The sequence below is a fragment of the Papio anubis genome, chromosome 7, assembly GCF_008728515.1.
Source record: "Papio anubis isolate 15944 chromosome 7, Panubis1.0, whole genome shotgun sequence".
Taxonomy (NCBI): Eukaryota; Metazoa; Chordata; class Mammalia; order Primates; family Cercopithecidae; genus Papio; species Papio anubis.
Window position 1 is genome coordinate 139,263,503 of NC_044982.1, and position 24,641 is coordinate 139,288,143.

Sequence of the window (24,641 nt, forward strand, 5' to 3'; positions counted from 1 at the left end):
CCATGTGATCCTGCAAAGGATTTTGGCTTCTCTGATGTCTTTTCTCATCTCCCTTCCATCCATGGCTCCCCAAGAAGTCAGTCCACCTCAGAACTTCAGAGCAGGCTGAGGCACCATCTGCTCAGCAGCTTCCATCCAGTCTTTTGGTCAGAGCTGTATTTTAGGACAACAAAGCCAGTCCAGTCTAAGGAGCGAATTCTGCTCCGAAAGAGAAAGGGAAGATTGGGTTCTCTATTGCTTCATTCATGTTGAGAGCTCTCCACTTTACTGAGTGAATTCAATTAATATTTTAGGTTTTTAATGAAACTTGTTCTCACAGTGGCTTTTCTTGTCACCATTTATTTGAGTCCTGCATTTCTAGAAGTTTTGTAATCAGTATATGCCAGCATGGTTCTCCAGATTTGGTTTAACTCCCCTGTCAAATCACTGAGAAAGAAGAGGCTGATTTTGTTTCACTTGGAAAACAGTTTTTAAGGAAAGACACATTTAGCCTATAATCCTGTGCCCTTTATTGTTATAGTCTAGTATGTTCTTAACCTCAGATTATAATACAGTGTATCTTTCAGATTCATCCTGAATGATTTTCTTTGCATCATTCGCTTATCATGCTATGACGATGGCTTTGTGACTTTAGGACAATCTGATCTCTAGTTCCGTGTAGTCATTTAACCTCAATTTCCAGTGTTTCCCCATTAACAAGGTAGTCTAACTGATAGCCCTGACAGCCTCCTTGCTTCTCAGGATGGTCAACTCTTCTCCATGACTGTCAAGATTCTGTCTTTCCTAAATTTGAGCCTTCCCTGAAAGTCTTTTTTATCAGAAGGGCATAGCTTTTTATTTTGCCTTTACAAAAAGGAAAAAAAAAATCTTTCTCTACAAAATCATTTATTTTCTTCTCTGTAGTCAGAGTCTATTTGAAAATTCATAAAGTACTCTCTTAAGAGTGGCTAGAAATGGGTACGAGACCCGCAGATTTATAGCCTGCTTCAGCCAGACAGATTGGGTTTCACATAATCCTTTTGAATAAAAGAGATCAAACCCCAACTCTACTTCAGGCAAAACGGAGAGGGACAGTCGGATGCAGGGACCTGATCATCATCAGGTATCTCCCCCTCCCAGATAAATATAAATACATAGAATAGGCTGAACTCAGTACAGATGAAGTAGGAAGAAGCTTTATTCTTCTTCATCACTCTCTTGCAAAACCGCTCTGTTGACAGTTATCCCCTCTAGTCAAATCTTCTGCAGGATCCAGAGCTTTTGCTATTCCTTTCAAGTAATAAAATGTCCAGCTCAGCCTAATAACAAAACCCTAAACTTTCATCCAAATTAAAATGTTTCCCCATCTCGAGCTGAAACACGTACAAGGGCAGGGAGGGCATGCAGTTCTTTTTGTCTTCCTCTTCCCCCTCCTCCTCCTTGAAAGGACTGAGCCCAAGGAGCAAAGACTGTAACAGGAAAAAGTGCACCATGCCCTTGGTCCCTAGGGTTTGTATTTTCTGAGTGTGGCCAATGTGAATGTACTGATTCTTTTGCTTGTAGGATATGTCTGTGGTTTCCTCAGGTACTTTTCCCATGAGGCCTCTGACTACAATTCCCTGAAGTGCTGTCTCCCACTGGACACTGACAGCACCCCATCAACCCAAGGCTTTCAGGAGTCCAGGCTGCACCGTCCACTCCTGAGTAGAGCCAGGAACTGGGGCAAGGAGTTGGTGGAGCCGGGGGCACATGGCACATGGTCTAACACTCTCCTCACTTTCAGACCATGCTCCTGGAACCCAATCTCCTGCCCAGTGTTCCTGAACCTGCTTCTAAGGCTTGAGCAAGCTTCTCCCTGTGTCCCTCTTCCCGAAGGCAGACTGCTTCTGGTGTCCATTCGCCTGATCCAGTGGGTGGCTCTTTGTGGGCATGGAATGGAGCTTAGACATGCAGTGGGGGTAGCTACAAGTGTTGTCATAATGAGGGATGGAGTCAGCTGGGGGAGAAGAGGAGAAGAACTACATGGCTCTTCATCATGGCCAAGAGACCAAAAATGAAGAGCTTGGGCTCTCTGCACATCACTTTCTAGTATAGGATACAGTGATGACTGAAGAGTCTAAATGCAAACCTAGATTTCAAGATACTGATGAAGGCATATCTGTCAAGATAAGGGGATGGAACCCATTTTACTTATGTTAATTAGCTTTATGTATAAATTTTATTTATTTATTTATTTTTATATAGAGATGGGATCTCACCATATTGCCCAGGCTGGTCTTGAACTCCTGGGCTCAGGCAATCTTCCTGCCTTGGCCTCCCAAAGTGCTGGGTTTACAGGCATGAGCCACTGTGCCAGGCCCAATTTTTAATGTTTAGAGTTATATACTGTGGGCCTCAAGGCCTCAAAATTGTTAGGGGCAGATAGCATACAGAGCCTGTTGGGTTATGTCGCCCTACAGTATTTATCTGTATAGTTCCTGCAAGATGACCTAGTCTGGCTCCTTTCTCTAGAGTCCTTATCTGGACCACAAGAAATACTCATTTACCTACCTTTGGTGGAGACACATCCATCTCCTATGCAGGCCTCTTCTCTCTTTCTTCTGCCCCCTTAGGCTGATGGAGCATTCAGAAGTTTTTAGGTGTAGGTTAGGTGCCATCCTCTTCATCTCTCAAATTCCAGAGGACGTATATCAGATTTTCTGAGTGGGTCCTTTCAAGCCCTTCTCACTTAGCTGAAAAAGAGGGGGGTGTACCTCTGTCCTCAGAGGGGAGGTTATGAGGGAATATATGGCACATAAACTGTCTCTCAAAATATCTGTACTAGCACTTTTACAGCTTCATTGAAGCATAATTGATGTACAAAACAACTGCACATACTTAAGATGTATAATTTGACGGATTTATCATACACAAACACACATGACCAAAACTACAATCATGATAACGACATATCCATCACACCAAAAGTTTTCTCATGCCACTCTGTGCTCCATGCCTCCCTGACCCCTGTCCTTGGGCAACCACTGATCTGCTTCCTCACTTTGTGTTTCCTAGATTTTTGTGTCAATGAAATCAGTCTGGTTTGCTTTTCTGTTTTTCGGGGGTGGGAGGGTTGACTTGTCTTCTTTCATTTAGAATAATTATTTTGAGATTCGTCCAGGTTATTTCGTGTTTGGAAAGTTTGTACCTTTCTACTGCTGAGTAGTATTCCATTGTACGGGTGATGGGTGTACCACACTTACATTTAGGTTGCTTCCAGGTTGAGGTTATTACATATAAAGCCGCTGTCAGAATTCACATACAAGTCTTTGTGTGAACATATGCTTTCATTTCTTCTGGATGAATACCTAGAGATGGAATGGTTGGGTTGCATGATGCCTATATAGTTAACATCTTAAGAAATTGCTGAACTGTTTTCCAAAGTGGTCGTACTGTTTCACATCCCTTCCATCAGTGTTTAGGAGTCCCAGATGCTGCACATCGTCACCAGCACTTTAACTTGAGTTGCTCTAGTGGGTGTGTAGTGGTGGCTCATTAAGGCACTACAACTTTTGGAACCCTCAATGCATTATTCGCCTTCCTCCCTATACAACTTATATTTGGCAAAATGTGTTTTAAATCTCCTGAGCTGAGGAACTCAATAAAATGGGGTTGGAGGAGGGTTTCTGACATCTGTTTTATTAAAATTGAGCCTTGGGGTCTCTAGTGAAACTTAGAGAAATAGGGGAAGTAACCCCTCACTTCCTACTGATCTTGCTGAGAATGTATAATGTAATACACCTGAGTGGGCATACAAATTCATTCACCCCTACCAGCTGATATGGTTTGGCTCTGTGTCCCCACCCAAACCTCATCTTGAATTATAATCCCCATAATTCCCTTGTGTCGAAGGAGGGACCTGGTGGGAGGTAATTGGACTATGGGGGTGGTTTCCCCCATGCTGTTCTTGTGATAGTGAGTTCTCACAAGGTCTGATGGTTTTACATGTTTGACAGTTCATCCTTTACATGCTCGCTTTCTCTTGCTTGCTGCCATATAAGACATGCCTGCTTCCCCTTCTGCCATGATTGTAAGCTTCCTGGGACCTCCCCAGCCATGTGGAACTCTGAGCCAAGTAAACCTCTTTCCTTTATAAATTACCCAGTCTCAGGTAGTTCTTTACAGCAGTATGAAAATGGACTGATACACCAGCTTTCTCTGCCAAACTGGAACCCTGATTATCACCAGCAACTATTCTCATTTTCCCAGATTCTCCAACAAGAAGAGGCTTTATTCCCTTAGCTCTAATCTGAAAACATTCAAGGCAGGACTGTGATTGCCCTTGCTTAGGTTACATTCTCATCCTTGATGTCTTAGTTTGGTTCTCCCCCAAAGCAGATTATGATATAAGGGTTTGAATGCAAGTCGTTAATTTGGGAGCATTGTCCCAGAGAGCACTGTGAAGCAGTGGAGCGGTGAGGCAGGAAGAGGATCAGTACAGAATTTGGTAATGACATTGGCATCCACAGCTCAACCATGCTGAGGACCCTCTGAGTCTGTGAGAAGTACATCTCAGAATTGCCCCCAGCGGAGGGTGTAGACACTGGGCTATTAAGCCATCATCTTCCATTCTCACTGGTTGAACGTTTCTCTCTAGGGACACTACCGCTCAAGCATTCCGCTGCCTGGGCACTGTGGCTGGACCTGTTCTGCAGCCAGACTCTTGCTTAGGCAGGGACTACAGCAGGCAGTCAGTGTGAAGGGCAACTGTCTGCAGGAGTCTTTGGAGTAGGCTGAGCAGTTGCAGGTGGGCTACCACTAGCGATGCTACATCTGGATATCCCAGTAGTATGACTTCCAGCCTAAGCTAGGACCACCTGACTCAAGTGGGTGGAGGGGGAAAGAGACCAGGGAAATGCATTTCACAGAAGAATGTGTAGGAGTTGTTCTGGGTACGTTCATTGGTATCTTCTAGGAGTTTTACAGGAACCATTTATGGTGGTAAATTGCTGATTAAAATCTTTGCAAGTTTGTTTCAAAATGTTTTAAAATGAAATCCTAAAAGGTAGCCTTAATGTAACTGTTTACTCCATAATTATTTATTCCTGGTACTCTCCCAGAGATCTCAACTAATAATAGACTCTTCCCTTTTTTCTTTATTTGCTTTTATCCTTTGGGGGGAAACTTTCAATCTTCAGATAGTGACAAAAAACGTATTGAGCAACTACCATGTGACTGGCTCTTGTATCAGGTACTAAGGATGCTAAGACGAATGCCCTCAGGCTGTGGAGGTAAATTCTGTGTGTCTTCCCACCAGTCAGATCAGAAGACTGAGGTTCCCGACTAGGAATGTCAGATGAGACTTTCCCTCTTTCTTCTTACTTCCTCTGATTCCAGAATGATGTTTTGAGCACAGCATGTTCATCTCTTTACAGAGTAAGAACAGCTTCTTGTCTTTAGGATGCAATTTTAAAGAGAAGTGTCGCTATTTTTTCCCTGCCAATTTTGAACACTAGGCTATGATTTCTCCAAATTTGATGCTTTATCACATTCCAGGTAGTATAATCTTTATATTATCAACATGTGCACTCCCTTGCTTTTTCTAGCTGTGCTTTTTTTTTTCTTCCTGGAATTTATATTTCTGTCTCCCATCTGCCAGCCTTTCCCATAAACTCTCAGGCACAGAATTTATTTCAGTTTTCTGTAATCTCACTTTCTAACACCAATAAATAATCCACCTATCTCTGAGGCCCTGCTGACCTTTTGCTTCTTATCAGCTTGATATATTTTTACTTTTTGTCTTTCGTTTTTACATATTTTCGCTTTGGTTCTCTGATCTGGCCTGCTTTCCCCCAGTTTTATACCCTGGCTATCTGGTGGCGGCCTCCCAGCCCTTACCTTGTCCTTCTTTTCCTTTGCAGGGATCCCCAGCTGCAAGCTCTTACACTACCCACTGATGTGTCCTCTGTGCTCCTGCTTTTCTCACTAGGGCTGCTGTCTGCTTAGCGGTTTGGATTGCAGCCTCTCTTGGACTCTGGTTCATTCGCCTGCTGTGCCCTTCTCCTCTTGCTTCCCTGGCCTGTACTCACTGAATTCCCTTATCTTATCTGACTCTTCCAAATGGGGAATTTGCAGAAATTGGAAAGCATCTTTACCCAGCCAGCAAGACTGTTAGTGCCCATCACCCACTCACTGCAATGGAACAGTGGAAGTTCACAAGAGGGTTGATTTTGTTGGGTGATACTGTGAGAAATGCTGACGATGCCTCAAGGCCTCTCTTCTGGCACAGTGCCCCCCTCTGCTCCACTGGACCCTCCCTCCTCTAGTGGCTGCTGTGAACCTATTGTGCCGTGCTAAGAGATTTGTTTAATATTTTATTTTGACAGTTCCAAATTAGAGAAAAGTTGCAAAAAGTGTACAAAACCCTCCCATGTGCTCTTGTTCCTTAGTCTTCCCTGACCTCCATGACCCTGACATTTTTGAAGATTGTAGACTAGTCATTTTGTTGAATGTTCTTCAATTTGAATTTTCCAAAGTTTCCTCATGATTAGACATCAATGACATGTTTTGGCCGGGCGCGGTGGCTCAAGCTTGTAATCCCAGCACTTTGGGAGGCCGAGACGGGCGGATCACGAGGTCAGGCGATCGAGACCATCCTGGCTAACACGATGAAACCCCGTCTCTACTAAAAGATACAAAAAACTAGCCGGGCGTGGTGGCGGGCGCCTGTAGTCCCAGCTACTCCGGAGGCTGAGGCAGGAGAATGGCGTGAACCCGGGAGGCGGAGCTTGCAGTGAGCCGAGATCGGGCCACTGCAATCCAGCCTGGGCGACAGAGCGAGACTCCGTCTCAAAAAAAAAAAAAAAAAAAAAAAAACAAGACATGTTTTATGGAGGAAATACCACAAATGCTGTGATCTTTGCAATGCTTTCTCTCAAGTGGCACACGATATCTGTCATGTTACTGGTGGTGTTAAGGTTGATCACTTGATTGAAATGGTGCCTGCCAGATTTCTTCACTGTAAAATTACTCTTTGTTATTAATAAATATAATATGGGTTGTACTTTGACACAATGTAAAATCCCATTCCTCATTTAGCTTTTACCCATGTTTCTTTTTTTTTTTTTTTTTAAGTTCCCAGCCAAGGTTTATTTTATTTTTATTTTAAGTTCTGAGGTATGTGTGCAGGTTTGTTACATGGGTAAACATTTGCCATGGTGGTTTCTTGTACCTATCAACCCATCACCTAAGTATTAAGCCCAGCATGCATTAGCTACTTTTCCTGATGTTCTCCCTTTCCCCGCCCCTTCCCAACAGGCCTCAGTGTGTGTTGTTCCCCTTTCTGTGTCCACGTGTTCTCATTGTTCAGGCCCCACTTATGAGTGAGAACATGAAGTGTTTGGTTTCCTTTCCTGCATTAGTTTACTGAGGATAACGGCTTCCAACTCCATCCATGTCCCTGCAAAGGACATGATATTGTTTCTTTTTATGGCTGCATAGTATTCCATGATGTGTATGTACCATATTTTCTTTATCCAGTCTATCATTGATAGGCATTTGGGTTGATTTTATGTCTTTGCTATTGTGAAGAGTGCTGCAATGAATGTACATGCTCATGAATCTTTATAATAGAATGATTTATATTCCTTTGGGTATATGACTAGGAATGTGATTGCTGGGTCATATGGTATTTCTGCTCCTACGTCTTTGAGGGATCACCAGACTGTCTTCCACAATGGTTGAACTAATTTATGTTCCCACCAATAGTGTAAAAGCATTCCTTTCTCTCCACAGCCTCACCATTTGTGATTTCTTGACTTTTTCATAATCACCATTCTGGTTGGTGTGAGATGGTATCTCATTGTGGTTTTGATTTGTGTTTTTCTAATGATCAGTGATGTTGAGCTTTTTTCATATGTTTGTTGGCTGTACAAATGTCTTCTTTTGAGAAGTGTCTATTGATGTCCTTTGCCCACTTTTTAATGGGGTTGTTTGCTTTTTTCTTGTAAATTTAAGTTCTTCGTAAACTGTAAATACTAGACCTTTGTCAGATAGATAGGTTGCAAAAATTTTCTCCCATTCTGTAGGTTGTCTGTTTGCTCTGATGATAGTTTCCTTTGCTCTGCAGAAGCCGTTTAGTTTAATTTGATCCCATTTGTCAATTTTTGCTTTTGTTGCCATTGTTTTTGATGTTGTTGTCATGAAATCTTTGCCTGTGCCTATGTCCTGAACAGTATTGCCTAGATTTTCTCTAAGGTTTTTATAGCTCTGGGTTTTACATTTAAGTCTTTAATCCATCTTGAGTTAATGTTTGTATAAGGTGTAAGGAATGGATCCAGTTTCAATTTCCTACATATGGATAGACAGTTCTCCCAGCACCATTTGTTAAATAGGGAATGCTTTCCTCGTTGCTTGTTTTTGTCAGGCTTATCAAATATTAGATGGTTGTAGATGTGAGGGTTTATTTCTGTGTTCTCTGCTCTGTTCCATTTGTCTTTATGTCTGTTTCTGTACTAATACCATGCTGTTTTGGTTACTGTAGCCTTGTAGTATAGTTTGAAGTCAATAACCACATGTTTTTGCACTCATCAATATGTTTCTTGTCCAAATTAATGATTATTGTGATGGTTGCTAAATGGTTATTTTCCAATACTGTCATTCCTTCTACATTTATTAGTTGGCTTCCTGTCATAAGGAAGAATTTTCCCTTTTCACTGATGAATTTATTCATTTCTTTATTCATATCAGTCTAGACTCTTGGCTTTCTAGTTAATTCAATGGATTATAAATAATTCTTATTATTTATTTTGATGCTCAAGTTGCCCAAGTTTGGTCAATAAAAGACCCTATGTATGTGAACTCCGGGCATTTCCTCATCGTTCTTTGACCATTTCCTTACTTTCTGTCCCAAAAAGTTTTCCAGACTCACTTTCAGACATATCCTGTTCTTCCCCTGACACCTGAAGATCAGTCGTGTGTGTGTGTGTGTGTCTATGTAGATAGTATTCATTCTTTCATTCTTTACTTTTCAACTGCAGTGAAAATCATGAATTCTCACTGTTACTTCCAATTCCAATCCAATACCACAGGGTCTATTTTAAATTTTCTCCTTTTCATATTTGTACTTCTCTTCCTTGACAGTGAGAAAGCTGTCACCCAGTGTTCCCACTACCTAAGTCTTCCGGTATGTAATCAATCTCTTGACCCCACCTGGCTGCCCCCCTCCTTGCTTGCAAGCCCAACCCCTACTTGAGCCTGCTTACTTCAGATCACCTACATATTTGGGTCTGCCTTAATGGCTTTTTGATACAGGAAGGAAGGAAACCAATTTACATTTTTTAAAGAAGAGAAGAGGAAGAGAAAGCAAAAAAGTAGTGCCTAGGAGATTTTTTCCAAACCACATTTGTTATTTCCATCTCTTTTTGAGTTTACACAATTACTTCTGTATCACTTATAAAGTTATTCTAGACAAATAAAACATATATTTTTGACTATTCTGCTCTGATATTTTTATTTTTTGTACAGTATATGGACTGTTTATACAAGTAGTCACTACTCAATTATTTTTGGATGTGAATAGAAATATCAGATACACATTTTAGTGCTGTGAAGAAAATAAGTTCTGTTTTGATCAAAATGGGTTAGGTTAGACTTTACAAACATCCCTGAAATCTCAGTGTCTTAGCCCAATGGAGCTTATTTTTTGTTCGTGCTATATTATTGCCCAAAGCAGGTGAATGGATGGGATTCTCAAAGGCCTAGGCTTATGGAGGTTTCATTCTAGATGTGTTCCCACAATGACCATGATTGTAGAAAGAGACTGTTACTAATTGTACACCAGCTTTTAAGTTTCTATCAGAAAGTAAAACACATTATTTATGCTGCTATTTCATTGGCCAAGGCACATCACATGACCACACTTCCCAGGAAGTGGAAAAGTATATTCCTACCATGTGTCTTGAAAGAGGAAACTCTGAAGTAGTTGGAGAAGAGTACTGACTCCCAGAGTGCTTTGGCAAGGGACACCAAGGCTCCGAATTTGGCTCTCACTTTTAGTACTAGTCTTATCTTGTAACATTTTTATTTCTTTCTCTGCAAGACAGGAAAAGCTAGTTCATGAGATTATAAAGAAAAAATAGTACAAATGTTTCATAAAATGCAAAATACTATAGGAAGATGAGAGCATCATGACTATCATTTCTAATAGTCATGTCACCAAATGGCAGATAAACTTCCTGGGAGCTGTGTTCATTTCCCCGGTGGATTCCATATTCCAAGTGGTGATACAGATAATCTTTTCCAGTTATAATAGTAATAGATGCTCAATGTTGATAATTTTCCCAATACAAAAAATATATATAAATAAGAAAATACAAAGATCTATTATCTTAAAATAGAACAATATTTAACTTTTGATATACATACTTGGCAGTTGTTTTCTACATAAATTTAAGTAGCTGAAATTATATGTAATATTTTTCTAAATTTTTACATAACCTTCAACTATATGTTTTCTCATATAATTGCAGATTCTTTTAAATATTATTTTTAAAGGCCACATAATATTTTATAACCAATTAACCATTTACCTATCGTTGGCCACTTAAGTTGTTTCCATATACATGATATTCATGATTATTTCACTCTGCTGACAAAGAGAGAAGAATGCCTTGCATCTACACTGTACCAGTCCTGGACCTTAGATTCATTTCTTTCCTTTCTCTGCTCTTCTCCACATTATCGTACTTAGGGTCAATTGGCTTCTGGCTGAATTTACCTAGTGGAAGACACTAACAGGAAAATTGCAGAATGGGGAAAGGAAGAAGTCTAGAAGTATTTCTCCCCTCACACTGTGCCATGGATGGTTTCTTTGGCAGTAGCTATGCCTCTGTCTTGGTTCCATCTCTCACCAGACAGGCCCTTCATGGTTCCAGAACCCCAACCCCCAACAAAACCCAAACCTTTGGTTCCAGTAACACCCCCTGCTCTCTTTGTCCCTCTAGACTAGGTGTGATAGTGACTTCCTGCTGTTGCTAAACTCTGGGTTTCTCATCATCTTCTGACTGGTGCTCAGCTCCCTTATCACGTGGGTTACCAGCTTCCTGCATTAAATCCTCTCTGTTGGAAATGCTCGAAGATGTTGATGTTTTCCTGGCTAGACTCTCATGTATTCTCACATTGGGCCACTGTAGCTTCTATCAGAATTTTCTTTCTCCTCAAGCCAACATGAGCTTGTCTTTATCAGAGAAACTTAGTTCCTAAGAAACAGAACCTCATTAAAACTTTTCAAACAAAAATGTAAAAAAGATACAGTCATTGAAAAGATAAAAAAGCAGCACACATTACCAATAAGCAAGAAGTACAACTAGGAATCATGAGGGAGTTAGACTAGAAAGTCCCTCCCCTTCATCCTTCCTCTCTGCAGAAGAGAGTAAATATGAGAGAAAGCAGTACCCTCAGCCCCAGTCCTACATAACTTCTTAAACCCAGTAGCCAAGATGAGCTACTTAGATCTCCATTTTCCTATTATCAAGTCCTGCTTGTTTCAGGTGTCTAAGCTTCATGTAATCAGCTGTAAACAGGAGTGGGGTGTGCATTAGGTCAAGGCTCTGCAGCTTGCTGTGCTGGAGAGGGTGGGGCAGCTTCTCTGAGAAAGAGCACGTGGGTGGGGGCACCTTGATGAGCAGATCCCCTACAAGCCTATTATTTAGTGATCCTAAAAATATACAGACTTCCTGTTTCTAAAAATTTGACACACTAGTGTGAAAGAAATATCTCTTAATATAGGACACATAAAACTGTGGGATAAATTATAAAACAACAACAACATCTTTTTAGTTCATGACTGAGCAGATAGTAGAGTTAGGAAAACCACTGGGGCCTGAAATGAAGAAAAGTTTCCTCTATGAATGGAGGGAAGTGGGGAAACTGGATCAAGGGATGAATATCAAGTACTGGCACTAGGGAAGTTTTATTATACAGCTGTTCCTTGGTATTCCATGAAGGATTCATTCCTTGTGGATACCAAAATCCCCCATACTCAAGTCCCTTATATAAAATGGCACAGAACTTGCATAACCTATGCACATCCTCCCATATACTTTAAATCATCTCTAGAATACCTAATACAATGTAAATGCTATGAAAATAGTTCTTGTACTATTTTTAAATTTTGAATTTTGTAATTTTTAATTGTTTTTTAAAAAATATTTGTAATCTGTGGATTGCAGAATCTGCAGGCAGATACTGAACCCATGAATACAGAAGGACAACTATATAAGCTCGTTAGTGAGTATAAGTGGATTCATTTTGTTATGATTTAAACTAAGTTAAATATAAATATATGTATATATATGCACATATAGTATATTTCATAAAATAACTTTATTTAAACTGGAAATGCGTCCAAATCTGTCTATAATTGGTCAAAGCTTAGTTTTAAAAGAATATAGGTTTTTCAAAATATGTTCCCTGCTCCCTATTTCTGTTATTGCTGCTACAGAGAACCATATGCAGCTGTAAATCTCTAGGCTTTCCCCACTCTAATATGAAAATTCGTTGCAGAATGATTGCTGTGAAATGCCTCTTTTTCTTTACTACCATGGTAGGAGATTACTATGAATTTTCTTATCTTTTTGATGGAAAGAAAGTAATGTATGAGACTCTTCCTTATTACTCAAAGGTGTTTTGAGCCCACGGTCCTTTCTTGTGGTGTAACGTCAGCGTGTCCCTCGCCACAGCAGGGGTGGATGATACATATCCACTTACCTTCTCACTGGCGTTTGTGGTTTAACGTTCAATTCCTACTCCGGGTGAACTTACTAGTAGAAGATACATCCGTGGGTCCCGAGGCTTCCTGAGTCGTTCCCTGTCGGTCTCTACTCTGCTCCCTTTGTCTGCAGTGTCAGTGTCTATTCTCTTGCCCCAGCCTATGAGGTCCTCCAGTTTCCCATACAGTTTCCTTTTAGAATTTTCAGGTGATAGTTGCCTCTTCATCTTATCAGTAATTGGAGTATCAGCAGACCCTCTACTCTTAAACTAATTTACCAGGACAGTGGGTTTATCATTTTCAGTGTTGAATTTTTGGCTTTCCCATCACTCTGATCTGCACTTCTGTGTATATGAACCATAGCTGGAAGTCAGATCTGACTCTGAGGTCAGTCATGGTCACTGTTGCTCCAATTTGGGTGACCAAGTGTCTCTCAAAACATGGCATCTTTCTAGTGTTCCTGGAAACAATGTTTCCCTAAGGGTTTATCTTTGGCCACATGTTTTCATGTGACATTTGCAGTGGTGTGCTGGAGGGGCTCATAATAGTTAATGAGAGCCCACTGTCAAATATTCAGGAATTTTGTGAGCCAGTTTTTAAATCACAGTTTAAAATCAGCCATGGTGGCAGTATGCACACCATGGAAATTGACAAATACTATAAATCAGGGCTTCCCCTGCCCAACCTGAAATCAGTTTACCAGCACACCACTGCATTTGGGCAACTAAAATTAAAATAATAAAAATAAAGAGATATATTTAAAATCATAGGTAATCTGGCATTTTTATTATTGAGAACACTTCTTAAATTTTTTGTTTAAGATTCAGCGGAAAAACCACTCAAACAGGTAAGTGAAGATTGCCTAGAGGAAATGAAGAAATGCTACATATAAAAGAAAAAAGTTGATAAACTAGACTTTGTCAAAACTAAAAAATTCTCATTAAAAAGTACTGTTAAGAAAATAAATAGGTAAGCCACAGACTGGAGAACATAGTAGGACTTTATCTAGAATGTGTAAATACATCTATAAATAACCATAACATAAAAAGATAATAGCTCAACAATGAAATGGAAAAAAATTTGCATAGAGATTTCTCAAAACAAAATATGCAAATAGCCAATAATCACATGGAAATAGGATCAACATCATCATAAGGGAAATAAAAATTAAGTCTGTAATTGTGTTAGTCCATTTTGTGTTGCTGTAAAAGAACATCTGAGGCTAGCCAGGTAATTTATAAAGAAAAGGGGTTTATTTCGGCTCACGGTTCTGCAGACTGTACAAAAAGCGTGGTGCTGGCATCTGCTTCTAGTGAGGTCTCAGGAAGCTTACAATCATGGTGGATGGTGAAGGCGGGGCAGGCGTATCATATGGTGAGGGAGAGAGCAAGAGAGAGAGGGAGGAGGAGATGCCAAACTCTTTCAACCAGCTAGCTCTCACATTAGCTAATAGAGTTAGAACTCATTCTTTACTGCAAGTAGGGCACCGAGCCATTCATGAGGGATCTGCCGCCATGACCAAGGCACCTCCACTAAGCCTCACCTCCAACACCAGGGATCATGTTTCAACATGAAATTTGGAGGGGACAAACATCCAAACTACATCAACAACGAAATGTCATTTCACATCTACTAGAATGGCTACCATCAAAGAAGGCATCAAGGATGTGGAACAACCAGAGCTCTCATATTGTGCTGGTAGAAATGAAAAACGTTGTGAGTACTTTGGAAAACTGTTTGGCAGTTCCTTTTAATGTTAAACATACGTCTACTCTTTGATCTTGCAATTCTACTCCTACCCAAGACAAATGAAAACATACCTACAAAAAGACTTGCATAAGAACCTTTATAGCAGCTTTTAATCACAATAGTTCCAAACTGGAAACTCCCCAAATGTCCGTCAACAGTAGGATGAATATACACATTGTGTTACATGTATATAATGGAATAGGACTCAGCAATAAAAATGAACAAATCATTGGGGCATACGCCAACATGAATGAATATTAAAAACCTGTGAGGCAAAGGAATCAGACACCAAAGACTACATACAGTATGCTCCTGTTTATATGAAGTTCGGCAACAGACTGAACTAACCTTTGAAATGGAAACAGTGGTGACCTTGCAGGGGATGGCTTTGGTTAGGAGTAACTGGAAAGGAACATAAGGCCACTTTCTGGGATGATGGAGATACTCTATGCCTTGATTAGGGTAGTGGTTTCACGGGTGAATATATTTTTCTAAGCTCATTATTTATATGTACATTTAATTCAGTAATAATAAATTTTAAAAATAGAAATAAGCGCCCACCCCCACTCCCCCCCCCCCAAAAAATAACAACTTAAAGAACCAAAATAAAGTATTTACTCAAATCTCAGGACAATGAGGAAGTAACATTTTATGTGGTTTAATGATAATATCATACAGAGTGTTAGACTGTAAGACAAAAAGAACAGATAGCAGAAAGCAATTTAACCTTGTGCTATTATACATTTAGCATGATATTACATTAAAGCTCTCCACCAATCATTTTATTTTATATTAATGATTTCCAGGGAGAAGTAGTTTCACTTCTGGTTTTTAAAAAGTAGTTTGGCCTGTTTACTCATATTAGTAGAAACAATAAATTCAATAAATCATCACAGTCTCCCACACTCCTTGGCTGGCACAAAGCTGCTGACTGACGGTGTAGCCGCCAGGCTCTGCAGGACCTGCACCGCCAGGCTTGCTAATTGCTACACAGCCAGGGAGATGTGAGGAGAAGATTACAGGAGAGGAGGCAGGGAGATGAGGAAGTGGGCCAGGAATTATGGAAGACGGGAGGGACAGCCGAATCAGCATTTCTGAAACTAGGTGTTTGTCTATCCTGGTGTGCACGTGGGCACCATTGTGCTCACAGAACAACATGGTTTCTATGTTTTTCATCAATATGAGCAGTGTCTGTGGCCACGTGACACAGTCTTCCCAATTCCCAGCCTTCTGGGTTCACTTTGGCTTAATTATTAAAGTAAGATAGCTTCAGCTCATTCCTCATTTTGATGACCATGCTTTTGACTGTTTTGGGGGACATTTCTGAGAATTCCTAGATGGTCCCCATGTGTCCTGGTATCACCTGACAGCATTCTCCCAACCTGGCTCACTTTCTCAGTCCTCTCTGGCCTCTGGGTCCCCGTGACCTGCAGTGTGAGCACAGTGTACCCAAAGCAGCCTCGTCACCAGGTGGATCCTAAACTTAATGGCTCTTCAAGCTCTTTTTAAGGTGTGAGGAAAGCCGGAGAGTGATTGTAGCATTTGTTGTCTTAGTCTGTTCAGGCTGCTGTAACAAAAATACCATAAACTCAGGGGCTTGTACGCAACAGATATTTACCTCTCACAATCCTGGAGGCCGAGACATTCAAGATCAAGGCAGATTTGGTGTCTAGGGAGGACCCACTTCCTAGTTCATAGATGGCCATCTTCTTGCTGAGACCTCACATGGTGGAAGGGGTAAGGGAGCTTTCTGGGGTCTCTTTTATAAGGGCACTAACTCTATTCATCAGGGCTCTGCCCCGTGATTTAATCACCTCCCCAAAGGTACCACCTCCCAATACCATCCCAGCGGGGTTGGGATTTCAACACATGAATTTGGGGGAACACACATTCAAACCACAGCAGTTATGCAACGTCATAGTTGCTGAGTTCTCAGTATTGGCACATCCCCATCATCCTGTCCTGAGAGCACCTTCCTTGGGCCCTGGCTTCCTCATCTTACTGCTGGGACCTATGCTTTCCTCATTGAATCTCCTGTCCACTCTTCTCTTCCCTACCCTGTTACTGAGACTGGAACAGAGGAAATGAAAACCTCATTTCACATGACAGCAAGTTCTTGTTATTATTGCCTTACTGTGCACAGTAATTTAGGTTCTCTTGTCTTAAGAATCCCATTCTTGGCCATACCCTTACCTCCCTAACCAGGAATCCTTTAAATAAAAGTGTGCTACCTGCCCTCACTCTTAATCTTTGCACACATAGACACCCTACTCATTATACTCAAAAAGCTGCCTTCAGTTTCAGAAAATAGTATTTTGGGCTCCCTTTTAATTCATTTTTTATGAAATTTGACTTTGTTTTCCTAATACAGGGGATATTTAGGTTAGATGTTTGTGGAAGTTCAGCATTCTATAGAACATAGTTTAGCCTACAATAAGAAAAAAAGGAGAGTACACAGCTCAGAGCCATCCTGTCTTCATTTGCTTCTTGCCTGGCTGTGTCGCCATTTTTTGTTTTTCTTTTTTTATTTTTCAGGTGTTACTTTAATTTTTCTCTATTATGGGCACTGAGGTTGGATAAGCATGGGTCTGCCTCTGTCACTGCTTCCTCCAGGCCAGCAAGGCCCATGCAATCAAACTGAGCTAACAGACAGCAGTTCTGGCCACAAAGATGACCCCACTCAGCAGCCAGCCCATGATGAGCCCGCACATTCATATTCAACACTTTACCGCTGGCTGCTTGCTTTTACACCAGCTCTCCTATCTGATCCCAGATGAAGAGGCTGGTGGAGGAATCAAAGTTCTCTGTACCACTAAGTTTAGCCTTATCCAGTGTTTCCTGACCACTGTTTTTTGAACCCTGATCTCCCCGCAAAATAGGCCTTGCCAATTTTTTCATATCAAATAAGAAAACTCCAAGGCCACTTGCTCTTAGCTCTGGCCTCCACTGCCTTGGTTTTATAATGTAGCAAACCCTTCTTCCACAAGACGCCTGACCCCTGGGTGAAGCTGTTTTCAAGGAACAGGGTCACACATGGCTGCTCGGCCTGGCAGGCCTGCAGGCTTGCTGGCTGAGGCCAACTATAACAAACCTGGATTCGCATTTTTAAACAGGTTTCACCAAAAGGATAACTATTTGTCATAGAAGAAAATACTACTGACTGGAGCGCACTCAGACTGCCTTTAGACATTCTCCCACGCCTGTGTCCTACTTTCCTGGGGCAGTATTACAATATTTACCATAAAGCTGAGCATGAGTGTGGGGCCTGGGAAGTTCTGAGTTTCCTGGCCTACTGTCTTTCTTCCACTGCAAGGGATGAAGAAACTGGAGCTGAAAATGAAAATGTTCACTCACATTTGCTACACCAGAGGAGACAGCAATAGATTCTTCCTTTTTTTAAAAAAAGTAAATACATAGCACAAAGAATTGCAGACAGCCAGCTCAGCTTGGACCAGCTTTAAAAGTCCACCACCAGACCCCCACCAAGATAAGCAGCCCCCACACGGAGGAGACCCACCATCATCTCCGAGAGATAACTAGGAAAAAAAGGAGGATGCTTTTACAAAAATAACATAATTTGGCTCCTGGAGAAAAGGAAGGTCAAAATGCAGGTGGTGTTCCTTCTTCTCCCCTTGCTGGCTTCCCCAGGTACAAGCATTAATAGGCTTAGGGCTTATTAAGGTGAAATCAAAAGGAGAGAAAGACAGAGAAACTGTATTAACAATGGTGCCAGAGACTCAGGGTTTCCAGCAGGCTCATTTGTTTCAAGGAGGAAGATTTAGGGAGGGGTGGATCCCCCTCTGTCTTCATTCAGCTTCAAATGGAAGAAGAAAAGCAGGAAGTACACAGTTGATGTAGAAGGTATGATCCAAAATGATGAAAACAATTCCACCCTTTCTTGCATAAACATTTCTTGAATGCGTATTACGTGGCCAGCACTGTAATTGACATGGGTGATATTAATAAGATTCAATCATCGAGATTATCTTTGTGAACTGTGGAGACCGCCTCTGACGATTCGAATGGATCAGATGCTAGCCACAGTTCAGATGTCCTGTTGTGGACCATTTCTGAGCCTCTGTAATGGAGTTGCTGCAGTGATTTCAGAATCAAGCCAACCCACTCAAATTTTGGAAGCATTTATCTTTGCCTTTTTTCCCCCCACTTTCTAACATCTGAATTGTTTGCACCACACTGATATCACTTATGTGAAACGCTAACTAAATTTCTTTCCCACATTCGACCTCAGTTTCTCCATATGTGTTGTTATAAAATCATCTGGTTCTGAGTCATTCAGTCTCTTGGCAGATGCTCAGTGCACTTGAAGCTAGTATGTGCTTGTTTGAAGTCCTTATGGTTCAGGCCTCCCTGTCTGTCAGTCAAGTGTATCTGCTTAGTATCTCTATATGTTATGTCTATAAACATGCCTGTTGAAAAAAGAATCTCCTGAAATACCAAGCTGATAGTATCTTTTCCAGCTATTGGGCATCGTTTTCTGTTTAATGAATAAAAAGTTTTCAGAAATGTGCATTTTAATTTAAGTCCAGGACAGACTGCTGTCAGAAAGATCTGCTGGAATGCTTTCCTTTGAGAAAGAAGCTGGCAATGTAATACAACAAGCAGCTGTAGGTGGCCACATTATCTGCATTGTCTTTTTCAAGCCTAGCCATGGGGTGTGTGTGTGTGTGTGTGTGTGTGTGTGTGTGTGTGTGTGTGTGGGTTGAAAAGTTGGAATGGAAATGAAACGAGGTATTTTTGCAGAAATTAAGCAAATTACTATTTGCTGATGTAATGTCAATTCATAAGTGACCTCTGAACAACAACAAAGCACATTACTTGAAAATTAAAAAATGACCCATTCACTGAGCAAGCAGATGTCTTTGTTTAGGTGAAGCATCCAAGAGTTTCCTGACCCCTCCCGCTAACCCGGACTGCAAAAGATGGGGCCCCATGTGCCCATCGGCCCGAGGAAGGACTCTGAAACCTCTATCGCCTACAGCCCGTGGGTTCTGACAGCAAAGTGAATCACTTCTGGGGAAGACAATGACTTGTTTACTTTTCACTGAATTGAAAATTGAAGATATTTCATAATAGGATCTGGGAAAATTTACCAGATGTTTCATCGCACTGTGTTCTTCTGTCAGGTCCATAAGATATAATGCTGAGAAAGGCTAATAAATCAAGGTGGGTATGAAAAGCTTAGTGATAAAATTCATAAAAACGTGAACTGCAGGAGGACACCTTTTCTCTAGCTGCTAAAATATGAAATTTCGTGACTTTTTTGGTGCTTCATAGACAAGCTAATGTAAACTATACTTCTCATTTTTACTCGTTTCTCCCCGCTTTCCTTCTCTTCCTTTCTGCTCCAATTTAGCCAGTCTAATGTCTAAATACAGAATAGAAAAATATGTCTTCTAATTTACTTTAAAATGATGACTGGATGAACATGTAACCACTGCTTTGAATACAGCGTCAACTGGAAGACTTTTTCACATGACCCAGGGAAAGGCACAAAGAAACAAACCTTGTGATGCTCTAAAATAACAAATTCATTTGGCCAATACCATGCACAGACCAGAAAGCTTTTGCCTCATTTTTCTTCCACACCCCCTGCATCGCCGCCTTCAGATTTTCAAAGTGTTTTATAAAAGCTAGTGCTAATAAACTGTGGCATTAACTAGAGAACACTGTGGTGCAGACTTTACTCTGGTCATCTGTTACTTACTTCGGGCCACCGTCTGTGTGATAGGAACTACAATCCCAGTTGTCTTAGTTATCTTAGTTGTTGCATAACAAATCATCCCAAAACAAGAAATACATATTATCTCACGCTTACTTTCTGTGGGTTAGGAATTTGGAAGCAGCATAACTGGGAGATCTGGCTCAGGATCTCTTGTGAGGCTGCAGTCGGATGCTGACAAGGGCTGCAGCAAATGACGCCTGACAGGCTGGAGGATCTGATTCCAAGATGGTGCACTAACATGGCTGTTGTTGGCAGGAGGCCTCAGTTCCTTACAGAGCGGGTCTGTCCACAGGCTGCCCAAGGGTCCTCATGCCATGGCAGCTGGCTTCTCCCAAAATGAGTGCTCCAAGTGAGAGAGTGAAAGAAAACTAGCAGGAATCCACAATAAGCTTTGTTACCTAGTCTTTAAAGTCACACACTGTCACGTCTGCTTTATTCTATTTGTTAGAAACAAGTAATGAAGTCCAGCCCACATTCAAGCAGAGGAGAATTAGTCTCCAACTCTTATAAAGGGAAGAATATCAAATAATTTGTGGACGTATCTTAAAATTAGTCCACGGGTTGAATAGAATTTTTATTTGATGCAGTTGACAGTGAGATCTCAATCAATACCATATATTGAAGAAAAGGAAGAAGAAGAAGAAAAGAAAGTAAAAGAAAAGCACAGCTTTTTTCAGGCCACTCCTTATCCTGCCTCACGAAGTTCCATCTCAAGTCCCACCACAGATCTGATTTCATTCTGACACTGCTCGTGGCGTTCACTAACTTCTCCCTAACTCCAGTTGTTGATTTGTCATTAGTAAATCTCAAGAACATTCCCAACCTGTCAGGAAAAAATGAATAAATAAAAATAAGGCAGAGGCTCAGGTACCCCTGAAGCCTGGAGTCATAAGTAAACTAAAAATCTATGAGTTCAGAGGACAGGGGTAAAGTGTGTGTGGAAAGAAGAGAGAAATTCTCCACAGATGGGAATCTTTTATCGGATGCATCCCAGAGCTCTGGGAGGTGTTGCTAAGGCACACCCAGAGGTTTCTCTTGGCTCCTCCTAATGCCAGGGTAGGCAGCTCAGCTGTCCTGTGTGTGTCCAGCCTAGTGGATTTCTCACTGGTCACTCCCCTGCAGCTCCACTGGGCTTCCTGGGCCCAATGCGTGTAGCCTCTGTTCAGAAGTAATCATGATACTAAATCACTCTCTGCCCATTGTCATCCAGAGTCTGTCCATGGACAGCTTTATCTCCCACCAGGAAGTCTGTTCTGATCAGCCTTTCACCGACTTCCTTTCATGCTTACAAGGGGCAAGAAAAGTGGCTTCGGGGACTACTAGCTCACAGGGCGCAGTCAGTCCTAATGGTCTTCTCACTCGGCTACCTGCTCCTTCTTCCCAAAGGGAGCACCAGTTAGTGTATCTGAGCCAGAGAGTCTGGCTGAACCATCCTATTACTGTTTTATATAAAGCACTTACAGAATTCCTCGAGGGGAGAGGAGTCTCCAAGGGGAACTTGTCTCATTAAACTGCGGCCTGCTTTCCAAGCAGCCAGAGAGGCTCTGAGTTGGGAGATGTGACCTTTGGAGCTTGGTCATGCTAATGCACTAACCTCTGGGCACACGGACAGCATAATGGGGGAATCGCTTCAGAGGAGAAAATGGGAAATGTGCTTTTCTCCTTTGCCCCATTTAATGGTATAGATGCTTCTAGGTTCCTATATCTAAAAACTCTTTATGATTTGTTCTATTCTTTCTTTATTTTTTTCTGGAAAATTCTCCTCTATCTCTGCTCTATATTATTCTTTACTTAGCCCTAGATAGATTTTTTAAAAATGGCTTCTGAAGATGTGGTCTTTTAAAAGGTTGGAGAAGAAAGACCAAAAATTTATTTAAAAGGCCTCTGGCCACAATGTCTTTCGTCTTTGATTTATAGGAACCATTCAAAGGAACTCTCTGGAAAATAGCTTTTTGGTTTTTGCTAAGAAAGCACCACAGAAAACAAGCCAACTCCCAGGTTGACAGGATGCTCTCTGCAGAGGATTTGGGGATTGCATTTGCAAAGCCTTCCAGAGCAGGCTGATGAATCTGGAGATGATGTATTCTGGATGCCAAATCATTAGGGAGTTCACCTCTACTGGCAGGGTTCAGTTTCAGAAACAGGAGATGTAAACCTTCAGCACAGTGGGTGATATGTCAGGGTATGACTTCTGAATACCATCCTGCCCCACAATGGGGCTGGCAGGCTTCTACTTCTGCCCTATCCAAGCTGCTTAGCCCAGAGAGGAAGAGCTCCGTTTGCCTCTCTCTTAGATGGGGATTTTAGACAAGTGTTTACACATTTACACTAGGTGGCCTGAGTCAGGGGCAGAGCAGGTGGTAGTGTGTCATGCACCTGTGGCACACCACCTTCCAATATTAGAGAACATCTGGATAGCTACAGCGACCTCAGAGAGGGCAAGCTGTACTCGGCAAAACTGCTCTACTGACCGTCTTTCCCAGGATAGGTTCTTCCTTTAGTGACAGTGCATAGAGCCCCAGTCATTAGAGCTGTAAGCAAATATTCTGCTCCTCCTTCTTTAGGACTTCTGGTAGAACTATTTATTTCCCCACCTCCTTTGAAATAAGGTGTGGCCATCTGACTATCTGACTTGCTTTGCTCACTAAAATGTGGGAAGAAATGATTATGTCACTTCTGTGTTGAAGCTTTAAGAGTTATTACATAATTCACACTTCTTTTACCTGCCAAGGTGACTGGCGATGGTTTCGGTGATTGCTGCTGCCAAAGGGAGGATGACTTGGATTACAGGCCCTGCCAACCCTTGATGGACATGTAGGGAGAGTGAGAAATAAGCTCCTACTGTTATAAGCCACTAATATAATTGGCTTGTTTGTTACTGCAGCACAGCTTGTTCTGTTTTTCCTGATTCTCACAATCGCCTCTGGGAAGACAGGGATTTTCCTTGCCAATGGAAGTGCATTTCATGGAAATAATCTATGTTTATAGGAACATCTGTCCAGATGAGGGTTTGAAAAGGTCTCATCTCCAGTCCAGGGAACTATGGATTATCTAGGCCCCAGGAAAGAATCAAGTTTTATACAAATTTAGTTTTATATGATTGTGCCAGAAAAGGATAGGGAATTAACCACTTTTTTCAATTGCTTTATTAAAATGTATGATTAGATGAATCTGTCTTTCTTCCTAGGTTTGTGTGCAATCTATAACCTCTATAATATAGCACATATACTATTCCCCCTCTTTATCTGAATACATTTTATCCCTTGAATAGGATTGGGGTAGAAAATCATGAGCTAGTCCTACTTAAACAGTAAGAAATCTGGCAGCATTCTTGTCTAGAGCATAATTATTTTCTTAATGAGCACTTACATCTATCATCCACAGAAAAGACTTTGAAATAGATCTACTTTAGCACCAATAAGAATAAACAATGTGTTACAGGCAGTGGCTTATCACAATTTTATTTTCATGCAGGGGGCAGTGGGAGGTATTGTCTTTTAACAGTTTGTATAGTAAGGTTCGGTATACATGAGCTATGATTATGATAACTTTACAAACAGAGAAAACTCTTAGAAATGTATGGAATCGTTAGCCTGAGTTCCCCAGAACAGAGCTTAAGGAAGAGTTTGAATGTTAATGCTTCCTTGGGAGATACAAGTCCAGGGCATAAAGAGTTAGTCAAGGGAAGTTGACACAGTAAGTCAAAGGTGGTGGTTTCTGAGCCAGCCATAGCTACACACACACACACACACACACACACACACACACAGCCACTTGCTTGGAGGGCTCTGGAGGTAGCACGAGGAACCACTGCACCTCAGAACTACCTGTCAGCAGGAGGATAGGAGTAGAGTTTTCCTGTTGGCTTCTTTCTGCCTCCTACCTCTTACTAGTCAGGACTCTCACTGAGGTAATTACCCCCTCCTCCCCTCTGTTGGCAGCCTGTGTTACTCAACCTGTTTGGGAGAAGGCTAATCCCCAGCTCCATGGTTGGTTTCATTCACTTCCCCAAAATAAGGAGGTCCCAGGCTTTCATGGATCCAGTAAGGTCTGTATAGGATGCCTGAGCTGCTGCCAGTGGTGATAGGAAATGGGGAGACCGTAGCCAGGGATCTCCACTGAGCAAAATCCAAGACCTAGGGACAAGTAGGGCAGAGTGATCTGGGGAAGTATTAATACATAATCTGAATCCAACAAAGGTACTTGGTTTCGAATTGTGAGAGGTATATGTCTATGTGGAGGAGATAATTGCAGTCTTTGAAATTTTATTATATATGGGCAATTAAGTGCTTGTAATTATAGATGGATGTCAATCTGTTTTGGAGAGCTGTAGAGATTTTCAGAAAAAAAAGAGCTTGAATAAGTCTTAAGTTTAAGACCAAGAGATTACAGGCTGTGTCAGAACTGCTATACCTTGAATAT